The sequence below is a fragment of the Calonectris borealis genome, chromosome 17 (assembly GCF_964195595.1).
Source record: "Calonectris borealis chromosome 17, bCalBor7.hap1.2, whole genome shotgun sequence".
In the NCBI taxonomy this organism is placed as follows: Eukaryota; Metazoa; Chordata; class Aves; order Procellariiformes; family Procellariidae; genus Calonectris; species Calonectris borealis.
Window position 1 is genome coordinate 3,583,815 of NC_134328.1, and position 16,800 is coordinate 3,600,614.

The following is a 16,800-nucleotide window of genomic DNA, read 5'->3' on the forward strand; positions in this document are numbered from 1 at the left end:
CTGGGGACACAGGGTGCCCCGTCCCTGCAGTGCCCGTGCACAGCACATGCCATCAGCACAGGCTGGGCTTCGCCTCTTTCTTCATGGTGTGGGATGGTCTCCCACCCCCTGCAAAAAGCCGGGGAGCGGGTACCACACTGTGCAGGGACCCCATGCTGCAGGGGTGGCGAGGGACCAAGGGGCCGCCGACACTGCTGAGCTGTTGACCTGGAGGATGTGGACCCGTCAGGGAGGATAATGTATGGGTACTGGGAAACTGATAAACACAGGAGAGATCCAGACTGGCATGATGGCATGAAATGTGATGGGGAGAGAGAAAGCAGATGAGATTTTAATACAGATGAGCGAGGTGCTGAGGGAGCAGGGGAGACGGTGGCGTGACCAGGACCAGGACCAGGACCATGAGCACGCCCCAGCTGTGGGGATCATGCTAGCAATGCAGACACTGGGCATGGGCCCAAAATTGTGCCGGGACTCTGCCCAGACCTGCTGTCCTGGGAAAAGAGGGGGTCCAGGCATCAGGTCCCTTGTTTCACCATCCAGTTAAATCCTCTCCTTGCACTGGTCTGGGGCTCCGTGCCCAGGAGGGGCAGAGCCGAGGCACTGGCCATGGCTGGCACTGCTTCTTGATGTTTTCCACTTCTCTTCCAGTTCTTCTTGCAGAGGGAGAGTGAAAAGCCATCAAGATGAGCATTGCTAAACTTTCAAGCTCTTAGGGGGCTTAACACAAGCTATTTCACCTGCCAAACATGTAGCCTGAATCTGTGTTTCCAGCTACAGTGAAGACTTTACTTTGGCATTGGCTTTTTGTTGAAAATAAAACTGAACTGAGGGCAGGATGTTGTCTTTAACTAGTCTGAGATGACTAATTATTAAACTCATTTTCTAAAGGTTACCGTATACAGAAAAGCAATTATACAGAGATTAAAACAAGTTCAGAAACCTGATTCATTCTGAAACTATGGTAAACCCAAATCTTGTACTATTTCTGATTTTTAATGACCTCAGGAACATTTTATTTAACTTAGATGTCAAATGCAATTCTGAAATGAGAGATTAAATATATTTCATGCTTTTTTTTTTTTTTTTTTTTTTTTTTTAACATAGTACAGTGCACAAATTTCCAGTGCTAATTCTGTTAGTGGATTTCAGCAGACTGGCAGGAGAGCTGTGCGTGGAGAGAGGATCCCGGTTAACCCCTGTGTGACTGCGCTCCTTCGAGACACCCAGCCGAGCCCTGCTCCTGCCTGCAGCGCTGGCGCAGCCCGGGATGTGGGTGGGTGACCGGAGCAGCGCTGCCCGTGAAACAGCGCTGGGGCACACGTGCCCCCAGGGCACAGCCCCCGGCCCCCTCCGTCAGACCGTCCTCAGCAACAAGCTGTGCTTTGGGATTTGGGGGGGGAAGCAAGGTGGGTCTAATAACGATGTTTCTTCTCAGGGCTGCTCCCTGCTTGTTCTGGCCCTGACACGGTGACCATGAATCCTCCCCTGGGAGGCTTTTGCTCATGTGGATTTTCTGTAAAAAGCAATATGGGGTTGCAGCTCCTTTGGGCTCCTGTGCTGACCCTGGGCTCTGGTGCTCCCAGGCTGGAGGGATCTCTGGGACCGTGGTGGTCCACACATCGCACATGGTGCCATGGGACCCTGGCAGGAGAGTAGGAGACCCTCCGGAGGAGGAAGAAGAGGCAATTGCCATCCTGATTCTCGTGTGATAATGCAGCTCTGTGCTCCATCCATGTGACACAGCAACAACCAGGAGCTCCTTGCTCACAGAAGCATCACCATGGCAGGTCCTGCAAGAGGCAGGATGGTGGGTAAGGTGGGACAAGCATCTTCCACGTGCTCCTCAGGCTCCCGCCCTACTGCCAGATACAGACACAGCACTTTCTGCACCAGGAGAAGAGTAGGGTGGCAAGGCCAGTCCAGCAGACTGTGCCAGCTGAGGCTGCCAGTGATGCCCTGGGATGGTGTATGCCAGAGCGGCAGATCTGCAGATCTCCCTGGGACCCAGTGGATCTCCACCAGAGCTGTGTCAGTCAGCGTGAGGAGCCCTGCATGGTGCCCAGCAAAGCTTCCTCAAGAGATAGAGCCATCCCAGCGGGGCAGCCCTGTGCCCAGCTCCAGCAAGAGACGGGAGGATGCTGCACCCCAGCCGTGGGGATGCCAGGATGCCTGTGCCGTGCACTGTGAGCTGCCCAGAGCAAAGGGCCACAGCTTTCCTCCCTCCTCGACCCTCCTCTTGCCGCGCTGGAGCGGAGCCGCGGGGAGCGAAGTCCCGCAGGAAAAGGCAGTTCATTCAGCCTGACATCTCCCAGCTGAAGTGTCTCGGGTTAAACAAACTGTCTGCTCCCCCGAGGTCTCTGACCGGCAAAGCTGCAGGCAGCAGCGACCCCCAGCCTGGCACGGGGGTTGTCCTATTCCAACCAAAATCAGACTTCAACAAAACTCAAAGTTTCAGCCAGCCCGGAGCCTGCCACATCTCCTGCAACGGCTGTGACCACTCCAGGGACCCAGTCAGGGGACATCACCCTCCCGGGAACCCCAAAAGCTCTCCTGCGTGGCTTTTATTCTGCTTTTCGGCAGTTCCTCTGACCTCAGGTCACTCGGGGCGATCCTGAGCGAGGTGTGCTGGCACTGCGCTATATCGAATCCCAGGTTTTCCCTGCCAGTAGCTGCTCTGGAGCGTGAGGCAAGGGAAGACACGTGTTTTTAAGCAGGAGAATCCCTGATCCGAAAACAGATGGAAGGTCGAGATGGGATATCATGTACACTTGCCCCGTTCTTGCTTTTTTGGTGTCTGCCTGAGACCACCGGGATGGACCCTTGGTCTCAACCCGAGGGGTCATTCCTGGGACCTCAACCTGTTTCAAGTGATGTCGAGGTAAATCTCAGCTCTTCCAGGTTGTGAATGGGAGTGCAAGTACATAACTAAGAGACAGAAAGAAAAGATTTTGGAAGGATTCTGAGAAAAAAATTATCTTGCTTTTGTTTCTTGTCTTTATTTCTGCTCCACAGAAAAAAAAAAAGGACTTAGGGCTGAGTATTAGGTTTTGGGTTTCTAACAGGACATGAAGCCAACTTCTGAACCTCATTGTTTCCCCCAGGACGGCCAAAGGAGAGAAGCTGTTACACAGAGGAGCAATGCTCTGGTCTCATTCTCCATCTCCCAGAGATAAAAGCAGCCAAGCAATAAACAAGGTTTTAAACAACATCAACTATGAATGAAGAGTTCCCAAAATACAGCTGCATTATCGAGGAGTTCACACAGCAAAGCACTCCCTCCTCGCTGCCCTTCCAGCACCGCTTCCCACCCCAGTGCCACCCTCCCCGGCTTGACCCCCAGCTCCCCCCTCATCTCCCCGTTGCAAATGGGGTACCCCCCACGGGTCTGGGGCTGGCAAATAATTTGAGCTAAAATGTCCCCATTTCAGAACAGATTTTAAAAGGCTGCATGTTTCATTTTGACATTCACTAAACAATTCACTGCTGTTACCGTGTTGAAATGATCTCGTATGGAGAAAGGTGTCTCAATTTGCTGCTGCTACCGCCGACATCGAGGTGAAAACTTCTGTGAAACAACATGAAACACTCCATCTTTAGTTAAACGAAGCGTTGCAATGGTCTTCCATTTTTTCTCACAAATTGATTTTACTTTTCAGGACCATCCAAAACTCGCCGTCTGCAGCTCAGCCAGAGAAGCAGGCAGGCAGTTATTTGCCCATCTCCAACCTGGAGCTCTGCTGCTGCACCAGCCTGGCATCTGGGTGGCAGTGGCATGGGGAGGGGAAGCTGTGGGACCTGCTCTGCCACCGCCTTATCCCAGCGGTCCCTGAAGAGCGGCGAGGACAGGGCTGGCTCCTGGTGGATGTGACTGTCTGGCGGCACAGGGCTGGAGGAGAGGACGCTACGGCTGCGTTACACCCTGGACACGGCAGCAGGTCCTGGGCAGGACCATGCTCACGCCGTCACGGTGCAGCAGGATTTTGCAAGAGGTTGCTGGGATTACGCAGGCCCCGTAGCTGGAAGGTTTCACCCATCCCACCAGGCTGCCAGCGGTGGGCAGCCGTCTCCCCTGGCCTGGCCAGCATCCCCTGTGCAACAAGACCTCACCCTGCAAGAAACATTGTCCTCCCAACAGGCGGTTATTAATTAGTGCATTGGCCTCTTTATTCAAGGTGCACACTGGCCTCTAGTGGTGTACAGACAAATCCTTTGTGATATTAACTCTGGAGCTGTGTTACAGGAATGGGCGACAGCACAAATGATATAGGAAATGTCAATATATATATATACACATATATATATGTCTGTTTGTTCATGTATTTATAGATACCCACATATATATGACCTGCTATTCTATGTATGTCATACTTAACCCCTTGCAGGCAATTTCTCTCTCAGCACTTGAACTGCACGAGTTTCCTTGTTGCTCCTTTCTGGCAGAAACAAAACAGCTCTCCGTGAAGTTGGGTTGAGCAGTGTCACTAAAAGCAAGCTGAGCTCTGGGGCCTGGGGATGTTCTGGGGAAGCCACGGCCCTGCATGTTGACTGATTGCTCCTACTGGGTACAAATGGGCCAACTTCTGGCTGAAATCTGGAAAAAAGACTGTCAAAACTGGAAAAAATTTTGGCTTGAGATTTCAAGCTGAAAAAACAGCTTTTCTCTGAAAATTCAGGACAGAGAAAAGCTGGTTTTGGCACAGATGACAGCTGGGAACATTTGCTCCATCAGAGGTATGTGACTGATGGGAGCAGTGCTGTGACCTGGCAGACCCCGAACGGGAGAGCTCTGCCAAGCCTGAAGAGCAAATGAGCTAGGGCTCCAAGTGAAAATCAAAGGCCTGGGCTTATTTCTCCTGAAATAAGGAGACTTTCCAACAAGAGCAGTTTTGCTTGGTTCACTGGCAGCTTCGAAGAGCACAGCCAGAGCCCTGCCTGCCTGTGAAGCCTCTTGCTGTGCTCAGAAGGTGAGCGGGGAAAGCTGCCAGCGAGGCTCGCAGGGAAGAAACTCTTGAGATACAGTCTTGAGGAGTCTGATTGCCCAACAGCTGACTGAGCCCCATCTCATAGGCTGAGAGGATAATTTGGGTTGGAAGGGACTGCTGAAGGTCCCCTAGTCCAACCTCCAAAGACTCCTCTCTGCCTGTGCATCCAGCACTGATGTTAGTTGTATTTGTTAATGGAGATGATCATAGAATCATAGAATCATTAAGGTTGGAAAAGACCTCTAAGATCATCGAGTCCAACTGTCAACCCAACACCACCATGCCCACTAAACCATGTCCCTAAGCGCCTCATCTACACGTCTTTTAAATACCTCCAGGGATGGTGACTCAACCACTTCCCTGGGCAGCCTGTTCCAAGGCCTGACCACTCTTACAGTAAAGAAATTTCTCCTAATGTCCAATCTAAACCTCCCTTGGCGCAACTTGAGGCCATTTCCTCTCGTCCTATCGCTGTTACTTGGGAGAAGAGACCAACCCCCACCTCACTACAACCTCCTTCCAGGTAGTTGTAGAGCGCGATGAGGTCTCCCCTCAGCCTCCTCTTCTCCAGGCTAAACACCCCCAGTTCCCTCAGCCGCTCCCCATCAGACTTGTGCTCCAGGCCCTTCACCAGCTTCGTTGCCCTCCTCTGGACACGCTCCAGCACCTCCATGTCCTTCTTGTGATGAGGGGTCCAAAACTGAACACAGGATTCGAGGTGCGGCCTCACCAGTGCCCAGTACAGGGGCACGATCACCTCCCTGCTCCTGCTGGCCACACTATTTCTGATACAGGCCAGGATGCCGTTGGCCTTCTTGGCCACCTGAGCACACTGCCGGCTCATGTTCAGCCGCTGTCAACCAGCACCCCCAGCTCCTTTTCCTCCGGGCAGCTTTCCAGCCACTCTTCCCCAAGCCTGTAGCGTTGCATGGCGTTGTTGTGGCCCAAGTGCAGGACCCGGCACTTGGCCTTATGAACCTCATACATTGGCCTTGGCCATCGATCCAGCCTGTCCAGGTCCCTCTGCAGAGCCTTCCTACCCTCGAGCAGATCAACACTCCCGCCCAACTTGGTGTCGTCTGTAAACTTACTGAGGGAGCACTCGATGCCCTCGTCCAGAAGGGAAGTCTCTAGCCAGGACGGGTCTCCCAGCAGAGCCCACCCGGTGCTGCCAGGTGCCAGGGCTGCAGGGTGGAGGAGGCAGTTCTGCAGAGCAGCAGGGCAGAAACATCAACCCCGTCATCTCTGGAGAGAGTGGGGGAACGGCCACAGGTAGCCCCAAAAACCCTGCTGGTCCATACATCTCCCTCCTCTCCCGCTGTGCCAGGCCGTTCACGGCACAAGCGCGTTGACGACGTGATTCATGCAGCTTTACGTAGGGCAGCTACCCACGGAGAGAAAACAAGCCAACTCATGAACCAAGGAATCACTGCAGCTTTAGGAGCCTAATCAAACCTGCCATCTTATCTGCTAAGCTATAGGTACAAATAGCAGCAGGATAAGGAAGTGTTTACTGCCTTCAGGATGACAGAGAGAGAGAAGAAAGAGAAGAAAGAGAAGAAAGAGAAGAAAGAGAAGAAAGAGAAGAAAGAGAAGAAAAAGAAGAAAAAGAAAAAGAGAGAAAGGAAGGAAGGAAGGAAGGACAGAAATTTAGAGAAGAGAAGAGAAGAGAAGAGAAGAGAAGAGAAGAGAAGAGAAGAGAAGAGAAGAGAAGAGAAGAGAAGAGAAGAGAAGAGAAGAGAAGAGAAGAGAAGAGAAGAGAAAAGAGAGAAGAGAAAAGAGAGAAGAGAAAAGAAGAGAAGAAAGAGGAAGGGAAGGGAAGGGAAGGCAAGGCAAGGCAAGGCAAGGCAAGGCAAGGCAAGGGAAAAAGAAAGATAAAAGCTGCCTGGAGAGCTGCAGGATGGAGGCTGCCACAGATGTGCCGTCACTGGGAGCTGAACTCCAGGATGCCTGGGAAGCCTGTGACCGCGGTGGTTCCACGCAGCGGGTGCTGGTGAAAGGAGCTGTAAAAGGAGGTAAAAAGACAGGCCGTAGCAAGAGGGCTTCTGGTGTGACCCAAGCACTGAGCTGGGTCGTGTCTGGCCAACAGGAGGAAAAGTGGCAATCAGCTTTTCACAGCTGTTGAAGGAGCATGTTGAGAGCTGAACGTGGGGAACAGGCCACCAGGATTCCCCAGAGAAAGACCCAGGGGTTCCTGGCTTGCTTTGGAGATGGTATCTTCCTACCATCAAGCAATAGATGCCCTGGCGGCAGCAGCTGCCTGGCATCCCGGAGCAAAAGCTGGTGCTCTCCCATCTTCCATCCCCGCGCTTCTCCCTGACTTTTGCCAAAAGCAGATCCTGTCCATGGTGGATGCCCAGCAGAGCTGCTTCTCCTTGAAGAAATGTCCGGTCCTGACAGGGGGGAATGTTCAGACCCCATCCCATCACAAGGTCTTGGGGACATTCTAGTTAGATACGTCAAATTTTGCTTTCCAAACGCTTGGTTTTACTTCTTTCTTTTTCCCTCATATTAAACATCTCCAGACATTGGCATGAATCTCCTAATATTTTTGCCATGGCACTAAATTGGCAAAGATCCTTGAACTCCCATTGCTGAGCTGTATTCTACTGTTCAAAACCACAGAGAGACAGGGTCATGCTAAGACCTCCGAGCCCACCCACCTTGGTCTCACACTGAGTACGAAAGCCAGAACTGACCTTGTACCCCAAAACGTCTTCCATGCATTTTTTTCTTGTCATTAAGATAGTTTTGCTCAATTCCTGCAGAGATGCTGAGGTCCTCTCGGTTATTTGTTAGGCTGTTCTCACATGGGAAAACACACCTGAACCTCAACACCAGCTTGCAGCAAGGGAGATGACAGCAAAGATGGAAGCTTTGGGCACAACCACTTATTTCCTGCAACCGTGGACTATACGAGCTGAAACATGAATTGAAGACAACATCTCTGGGCCAAATTTCCTCTGTACATTTTCTCCCTTTACCTTCAGCGTGAAGACAGTAGCACTCTTCAGGCAACCTCAAAACTGAGGGAGGCTCTACTCTCATCGCCGTATCCGGTCCTCCACCCCGGTGCAAGGGCTGTGTTTGCACTTTTCTTCCTGTTATTGTGCACACACCGACAAGTGTCCTGGCCACCTCCTCCTCCTCGCTGCACTGAGATGGTGTTTTCTGAGCGCTTTGCCCTGTCCTCTGCTTTGGCCCAACGTGAAAAGTGGCGGAGAGAGAAAAATCCCCAAATCCTGGCACTCTGCGGGTGCAGGGTTAAGGGTGTGAATGAGCTTCTTGGGGATGGCGAGGCTAAGATTGGGGCTGAGCTTGTAGAGTTGGCCCAGCTCTTCTTGAGGGAAGCTCGCCAGGGTTGGGACCAGCCTGCAAGGAGGGTTCGAGGTGCTGGACATGACCAGCTGGAATAAATGTGGTTGATGTTGAGTAGGCAGACAAGCCCTGTCCCTGTCCCAGTGAGTCCCTCTCTCCCAGCCATTGCAGACACCATTCCCTCACTCCGAAAACTTCCCCTATGACAGGGAAGATCTTGGTGTCATTCAGCTCATCACTGGTGCCCCTTCAAGCCCTTCAAACTAAGGACGAGGTGATACACATCAGGCCTAAGAAATTAAAAGACTTCTTTCAAACCACAGCACATCAGTCTGTCTGGATACCATTGTGCCAATTAATTATCCTTATTAATCAAAGACGATGGCAAACTTCATATGGTCTACCTCTGATTGCTGCTTAGAGGTATATACATTAACGTTTCTCACACTTATGGATCCTCTGGGTTTCTCTGGTCGTCTTCTCGTTCCCAAGCCTTTAAACTACATCCACATCACTTTGTGCTTTTCTCTGCAAACTCCAGGACACAAAGGTGCTGCAGAATAAAAACTGAATCTTTGTGATGCATGTCAGCTCTGACGCTTTAGTGAACTGTCCTGGTTCACAAAACAACTGCACTTCTGATGAACTGAAAATTTCACCACCTGAGAGTTTTGTGCCAAAACATTCACCGAGCTCTACTGGAATACTTTTTTCCAACTGTATATGATTTTTCGGTACGAGTGCAGCTTCAGGAGGTGCAGCTATAAGAAAAACACTGGATATCATGAAGACTTGCTGGACAATCCTGACAATTCAAGAATTCAAGGGACAAAGTATATAGACAGATAGGGAAGATGGGGCTGTCTGCCTAGGAGTTCACACTCAGAACTACACTCACATCACTGTGGCCCAAGGGCAAGCTGTAATACAACAGAGGGTGATCTGCAAAACTGCTGCAAAACCCCTAAACACCACAAGAGACAGCAGATAAAAATCTGTGGGTCTCTATATTCTAGTGACTATTAAATGTTGATCAAAATTCTAACAGCAAAAATATGTCTCGGCAAAGCTCAGACGTTGCCCACCTCAACACAAAGGTCTCTTTCCAACCACCCCGCAAGGGTGCCATGCACTGGAGGGATGTGGGGTTTGCTCAAAGGGTTGGGTTGTCACTCCAAAAGAAAGCTGAGCCACCGCAGCCGTGCACCCACCCGGCTCCAGGGCTGGGGGGTTTGGCCGGGGGACACCCTGCGGCTGGCTGATTTCCACCCTTCCACCGTGCGGTGAAATAGCAAAACGTTATTATGGACAAAACCACAGCCCTGACCCTTCTGGTGTGAAGACAGCACAAACCCACCAGCCTGGCTTACTTACCTAGGGCTCTTCTCTGCAGTTTCTTTGTACTGAACCTGGACAGTTTGTTTAACCAAAATTGTTTGTCTTCGGATAGTTTTGTTTCATCTATATGTTTCATCTGACAGTAAGCAGGAAGAGAAAAGCCACCCAAGCCTTGGAGGTGCCACCAGGAGGCAAAATGCCATGGGATTGCCCATTCCCGCTTGGTCCCCCCAGCCCTGCTCCCGGTTGTCACTGTGCTCGTAGGAACTTCCCACCTCCGAGTCTTCGGGCAAATTTGCTTGAAATTAGTCATCGGCTCTAAAAGCTCTGTGGGGGACTGACAGACAGAGGGCAGAAAGACAAATAGGCAGCTGGCACGACTGCACCACATCATTGCCTTAGAAAACCAGGCAAAAAATGGGATGTGTGTCACCTGGAGGCTTTTTAGAAGGGGTTCAATGCAGCCAGCGCTGGGCGGGGGGAGACAGACCATGGCCCCCGGCTCCTCTCCCACTGGTGGTGTTCAGGGAGAGCTGGTGGAGGTGAGAGGACAGGAAGACGAGGGCCAGACAGCCAGATACATTAGGAAATAAGAAAGGCTCTGAAAAACACAAAGAAATTGCAGCCTCGCTTGAGAAAAAGCTACAGGATCTCCAGGGCAGAGCACGGGCTGGAGCAAACTTAGACACGGAGAAAAGAGATTTTCTCTGGCCCCTTCGTCCTACAGGCTGAGAAGCTAAAGTGGAGCAGCAGAGAGAGAGAGGGTCACCGCGGAGGCCCTGACCCCGGCATTAATTCCCTCTCTAATGCGAGAAGTAGATTTGAGCTCCCACATGTGTTGTCATAAATATTTCTACTTAGCGGCGAACATAAAAATGAACAGGAGTCCTTGATCCAGGCCCAGCAAGGACAGATTTTATTTTCCTCCCCCAAGTGAAACAGGGCAAAAAATAAAATCGGAAAATGTTTTGACTCCCTTCAAAATATTTTGACTTCCACCAAAGAAACTCCCATGGGTGCCTGGACATAATTTACTATTGAAAACAGCTTTTGTGCCTTTGCAATTTGAATTCTTACATGCAGGTGCCATCTCAAAACAAAAGTGGGAAGGTTTGCTTTGGAGATTTTGAACCGATTTTTTTCTTTTTTCTTTTTTTTTTTTTGTCAACTACCAAGTGAAACATTTTGTTTAAAAAATGCCTAAACAAAATATTTTGACGTTTTCAAAATGTTCTCCTGTTCCCTTTAGCCAAAACATGTTGCTATACTCAAAGCAAATTCACAGATCCCTTCAACCCTTCCAAAACGCCCTGGGTTTGCTGAATTTCATGCCAACGGAGAGATGCTCGTGCAGCCACGCAGGTTGCGCAAGGGGCAGGGAGGATGGGGGGAATCAAGATGGGGTTTGAGGAGTCGGAGAGGGAAAAGTGAGGGGGACAGTGGCTTGTGGAGTGCCAGGAGGATGGTGAGGAGGAGGTGGGGAGAAGCTGGGAGAGGGCGAGGGGCTCCTGGCAGGGATGGAGAGGAGCCGGCGAGCCGAGCAATGTCAGGGGTGCAGACGGTCGGGCTCACAGGGTAGCACAGAGGGAGCATCACGGATGCTGATGGGCAGAGGAGCCTGCCTGAAACGGGGCCAGACACAGCTTTTGTGCCCATCACCTGGGGACAGATGCAGGGTGGAAGAGGAAGACCTGTCCCTGCTGCCAGCCATGCCACTTTGATGCGAGCCCCCTTCTCCTGACGCATGAAAACGACCAGCAGCGAGCTCTGCTCGCAGCTTTCCCCTGTGGAGAAGATGGGAGAAAAACAAAATAACCACATCTGAGAGGCTCTAGTTATGCTGCTTACTGGCAGCCGTGCCCTGCTGCTGCACACCATGCCAGCACAGAAACTGTGTCAGCAGCAGCGAGCCACGCTGGGAAGGGGACCTGGCCACCGGCACTGCGGGAAGCTGCTCCCCACCTCTCCATCCTGGAGCTTGTCCAGGGTGGATGGGTCCCTGCCCACCCCGGAGAGATGGGGCTCCGTGCGTTCACCAGGACGCAGAGCCCAGCTGCATGCCTCCACCTCTCCGGGCTGACCATGACTACGGGGAGCTGGATGGAACATCTGCAGATGTCCTCTCTGCTGCTCAGGTCCAGCAGCTGTGAGCTGTGGGGCTGCTGGTGCGGGGCTCCGGCTAACCCTGCAAGCCAGGAGGGGAGGCAAACCTGCAGCCTGAATTCAAGAGAGAGGTAGCTGCAGAGCATTTACCTTTTTGGGTCCCATCCAAACCTGTTTCCATGGCAAAGGAACAAGCACGGTACATACTATCGGCATAATCAGCGATGGGGTGACGTCTCATTATGCCTATATTTCCTGTTATTTTACCGGAGTTACATGTGGATTCATAGGTGATTCACAGGGTTCGTGACCTTCTCAGATACTACATTATTGGGGACACTGTGGGCGGCTGCTATAATTAGTGACTAATTTCTTGAATTTGGTAGCACAAGCATCACATCACCCTGCCAAACCAGGTCCCAGCTGGCTGCGCACAGACCACAGCGGCAGGTTGGCCAGAGGAAAAGATGCATCTTTCACATTCCTCGCCAAGTGTCCCTGGTTTGCAGCATGGCTGTAAAGACACATGATGGGAGGGTGCTGTAAGACCCCCAAAGGGCCCATGTCCAGACCCATGACAGCCTTTCCAAGCTCTACTCCCATCACAGCTGAAGCTGTCCTGCCCCAACATGCAGCACGCAATAATGACGACCTACACATGGCCAGCATCCCCCACAAAAAAACAGCCCGCTGGAGCCCCGTGATGGAGAAACCCCTGTGTCTGCAAGAGCAGAAAAAAGAGGATGCTGAGAAGAAGGGAAAAAAAGGAGTTTGAGGGAGACTCCTGGGGGCTGGGGCTTATTTGATGTTTTCAGCATCACCAGTGGAAGATGATCTGGAAGCGCAGAATTTGGGCCTGACCTCATCCCAGGATGGCTAACGAAGATGACCCAGACTGGCAGTAGCAAAGAAAAGATTTGGAGAAATCTGGTGAAATGCCTCAGGATGAAGGCAATTACTATATCTTGAAGTGTGGGGAAAACTCCCTGTTGGCCAAGCTAGATGAAGGCTCTGCAGAAAGCTCTTAGCCTTCCTCTGGTACTGATCACGAGGCAAGACATGACCAGATGGGTCATCCTCAGAAGCTTTAAAGGGACCCAGATTTCAAAAAAATGCAGAGCAGGCCCCTAACCCTGCCCTCCACCACCTCTCTGAAGCTGTCTGGCACCATTGGTGCCTTCCATGTAACCTAACATGGTGTGGGGTCTTCTGGTGGGGACACAGCAGCTCTCCATCTCGACCGTGCCGTTACAAGACCAGTTTCCCCAGCAGAAGTTCTAGCCCAACAGTTTATCCTCACATCAACAGCACAAAGCTGCACAGATGGAGGATTTCAAGGGGAAATTATTTAGATAAGAGATTATCAGGTATACTTCGATGTCAGTTGAGCTTATAGGCTTAATGCAGAATGATGAATCACCCATCCAGACACATATTATTTTCCCTGGAGGCACTGTCCTGTGAAATTTATTTCCCTCTGAAGGGCCTTGTAAATCATTTGTAACAAATAATCCACAGTATTGCCAACCCTATGTTCTAAAATCCAGAGTTATGTGTCAGGAGATCGGCTTAAAAGTCATGAGATCTTTCCTTTCTAGCAGTTTTAGGAGGTGGACCTTTCCCTGCTTTCTGACCCTTTCTTGTTCACTCACCCATTTTTCAAGCTTTCCTCTCAACTCCCCACTCCTGGCCGTGGGTTATATATGTATCTTAAAAGGAAGCTGGTGTTCCCCTGAGATTTCTCGACTCCCTGGACCTTTCAAACATGAGCAGCACATGCTTATTCGTTTCTCCTGTTCTCACGGTGCTGGAGAACACAGTTTGCCCAAAAGCATTTGAATCCAAACCCAGGCATCAAATCACCCCCGCCACCAGTGCCCAGCATGGAGCTGCTTGTGGGATTTGATATCGCCCTTCCCCGACGGGGAACTCAGCACGGATGCCCGTGCTCTGGCATTTCTCTGTCGCCGGCTTTTTCCAATCAGCAGTGGATTTGTTGGGGTTTATCCAGGACAGCCTGTGTTGCCTCTTTGGTTTGTCACCTTTTGAGGCTCTGTGGGGTGATTTTGGTAATGGCTCCCATTCTCCACCCCAGGGAATAGATGCAGAGAGACTCACTCTCAAGTGTGGCTGAAGGCAGGACAGCAGTTTCCTTGCTGGGGTCTTGTGTATCCCCTGCCTGGGGACAGTCCTGACTCACTGTTTCTCTCCCACCCTCTGCACTGCTCCCTCTCACCCCAAGCTTGGAGGTCCCCTCTCTTTCTGCCTCCCCCAGCTCCATTTCTGGGCAGTCCTTCTTGGTGCTCTTTTCAGCTGTCCTTCGCAGCAGAGGCATCTTCACTCCCACCTGGGAGACAACCATGAATGAAGCCTGATGGCCAGAAGATTAGAGACTGGACTGACAGCCACCACGAGTGCCTTCCAGTGCAGCAGATCCTTTGGCCACCTCCATGGCCAGCCCACGCTTTTGAGGCATCAACATCCATCTCTCCTTGAAACAAGGTTGGTGGAGTAGACCTTTGCCAGTCACTGTCTCTGGAGCAAGACGAGGTGAAGCAACGGTTGCGACAGGAGGTGTCGCGGGAAGTGGCTCACAGCAGGACCAGGGCTCCTCGCAACCAACCTCGGTGCCCGAGGGCTCAGGAGCTTTTTGAAATACCAGAGATCACAGGTGCTGCCATGGCAAATTTTCACCGTTTCAGTGGACATTACTGGGGAATAACTTGTGCCGAGCAAAGGCTGCAGCAGTTTGCTGCCCATATCTGATCATCTCCCGCGATAGGTCCTCAGCCCTATCTGATCCAGCAGTTATTGAAAACTCAGCTGAGTGTGACTGGGATCATTTTTCAGGGTTTTCATGTTGCTCTTTAACCACGGTGAAAATTGAAGAGCCAACTGTGGAACAGGAGAAAGCTCTGTACTTTCACTATGACACTTTCTGGTAATGAGATATTTATTAATGTTCATTTCTTCTTAAAGGAAACAAACCAAACCCAATCCCTTATCTCTCTCTCGGTGTTTAAGTTATGAGTAACACAGGAAGCTATTAGGCCATGAGACAGCAAATACACCCTGCTCGGGAGCCTGTGGGTGTAGGAGATACAGCGATAAAACCAAGATAGATCAAATCACTCCCATTTACCTAGAGCTTTCTGCAACTCTTGAAATGATGTAGGGATCTAAAGATGCTTTGTCTTTTTTATGAGAAAAGCAGCTGTGATTTAGCAGTTTAATCACTTTTGTCACAAAGAAATGCAAAACAAAGCCCATCACCAGGATATATTTTTTTCAAAGCTGTGTTTTGTTTCCCATCAGTAAGGAACGATTTTAACTTCTAACGGCAGGCTGAGATAGACACGTACTAAATAAAGCAATTGCTTATACAGTGGCTGGGCTTAGATCAGCTCTCTGAAATTGCTGTCCACCAAGGGCTTAGTAATGGTGTTCATGGCCAAAACCTGCTGGCTTTGGGTGCTCAGCAGGTCTTCATAGGCAGCTGGCTGACTTGAAGGTGATTGGGGATTAGCCACATAACGAAGAGCTGCCTTAGCACCAGGCAGGATTTGGCTCACGGGTTTTTGCCCTACGGTGGCTTCTGAATGACCTTGTTCAACCTGCAGGACTCGACGGCTGCTGTAGCTCTCTTGCACTCGCAACCGGCGCAGACAACCTGTGCTCTGTCAGTCTGAATTCACTCCCACGCTCTGGATTTGCAAAGTCCTCACCGCTCTGCTCACAGGCACTGGGGTGCGATGAGATGAGTTTCTTAAGAAGAAAACGCAATGAAGTAATTATTTCCCTTGTCATTGTAATCACGCCCATGTGATTTATTAGCAGGGCTGGAAACTTCACAGACTTCTGCCAAGGAAGCTGTGGGTCTCACCAAACCATGCCGGTACTGCTCCCACCCCGACCACAGCTCCCTTAGCCAAGCATTTCCCAGTTGCCCAGCTCCAGCCCCATCTCCTCACAAGCTTTGGGTTCTTTGTAGCAGACCCCTTCCCATGCCCTCTTCCTTGCTGCAGCCCAGTCTCCTGCTCAGTTCTTGGGAAAGGGCCATGGAGCACCCAGGGGAACCCACCTCCCAGCCTTGGCCAGTGTAGATGGGAGATGCAAAACGATTACTGACACCCTTACTGAGCGTATGCTAAATGAGATTTCTCCAAAGGTTTGTGATACAGCCAAAGTGGGGCTCATGTGCATAGGAAAAGCAAAACATCCCCATAGCAAAATGGCCATCCCTCCCCAGGCTCCACAGCCTTGCTAAGCCTGGCCAAAGAAAGGGCCACTAGTTCATTAAGATTTTGTAATGCCTCATTTTCTTCTATGCCTTAAAAATGGTAGTCAAAGGATCCAAAGCTCACTTGCTGCTGCCAGCCCAGACAAGAGGGGTTATACAAGATCTGGAAGCTTTGTTTCCTCAGTAGCCTTTTTTAAAACCCGTTTTTTTTATTTTCTATTTGCTGGCTTTGCTGTATGACTGCATTTCCCAGTGTCAGGCCATAGCAGTGCAGTAAAAGGTCTTGCTGTGCCGGTTGCTGGACACATGGCCAGCAAGACTCAAGACAAAGACTGGAAGGGGAAAAGTCTTCACAAGGCTTTTGAGAAAAAGTCACCCTCTGCCACTTCTCCTTGGTGAGCAATGAGGGTTTCCTACCTGGGCACTGTCTGGGTTGGTCAGCAGTCCCCAAATCACTTAGGCAGAGGCACTGCATGGTCCTTCTTATGGAGAAAGGCGCTTCCCACAGGGTCTGCACCAGCATTCCAGCCAGCCTTGGCCAGCAAACATGCAGATACAGTGTCCCTGTGTCCTACACTGGCTGTGCACCTCTCCCTGTCCCTGAGGTGGAGAAGGGAAGGCTGCTAAAAAACACAGGCAGGTGCCAGGGAGCTCTCTCTGGCATTGCAAGGCAGAGGAAAGTGCTCCAAAACCTTTCTTCTACATATCCATCACCTCTTTCAATGACAGCAGAGTGACCTGCTTGCAGTTACCAGTGGAAACCCATAGAAACCCAAGGGAAATCCCACCCTTTGGTACCAACATGGCAGAATGAAC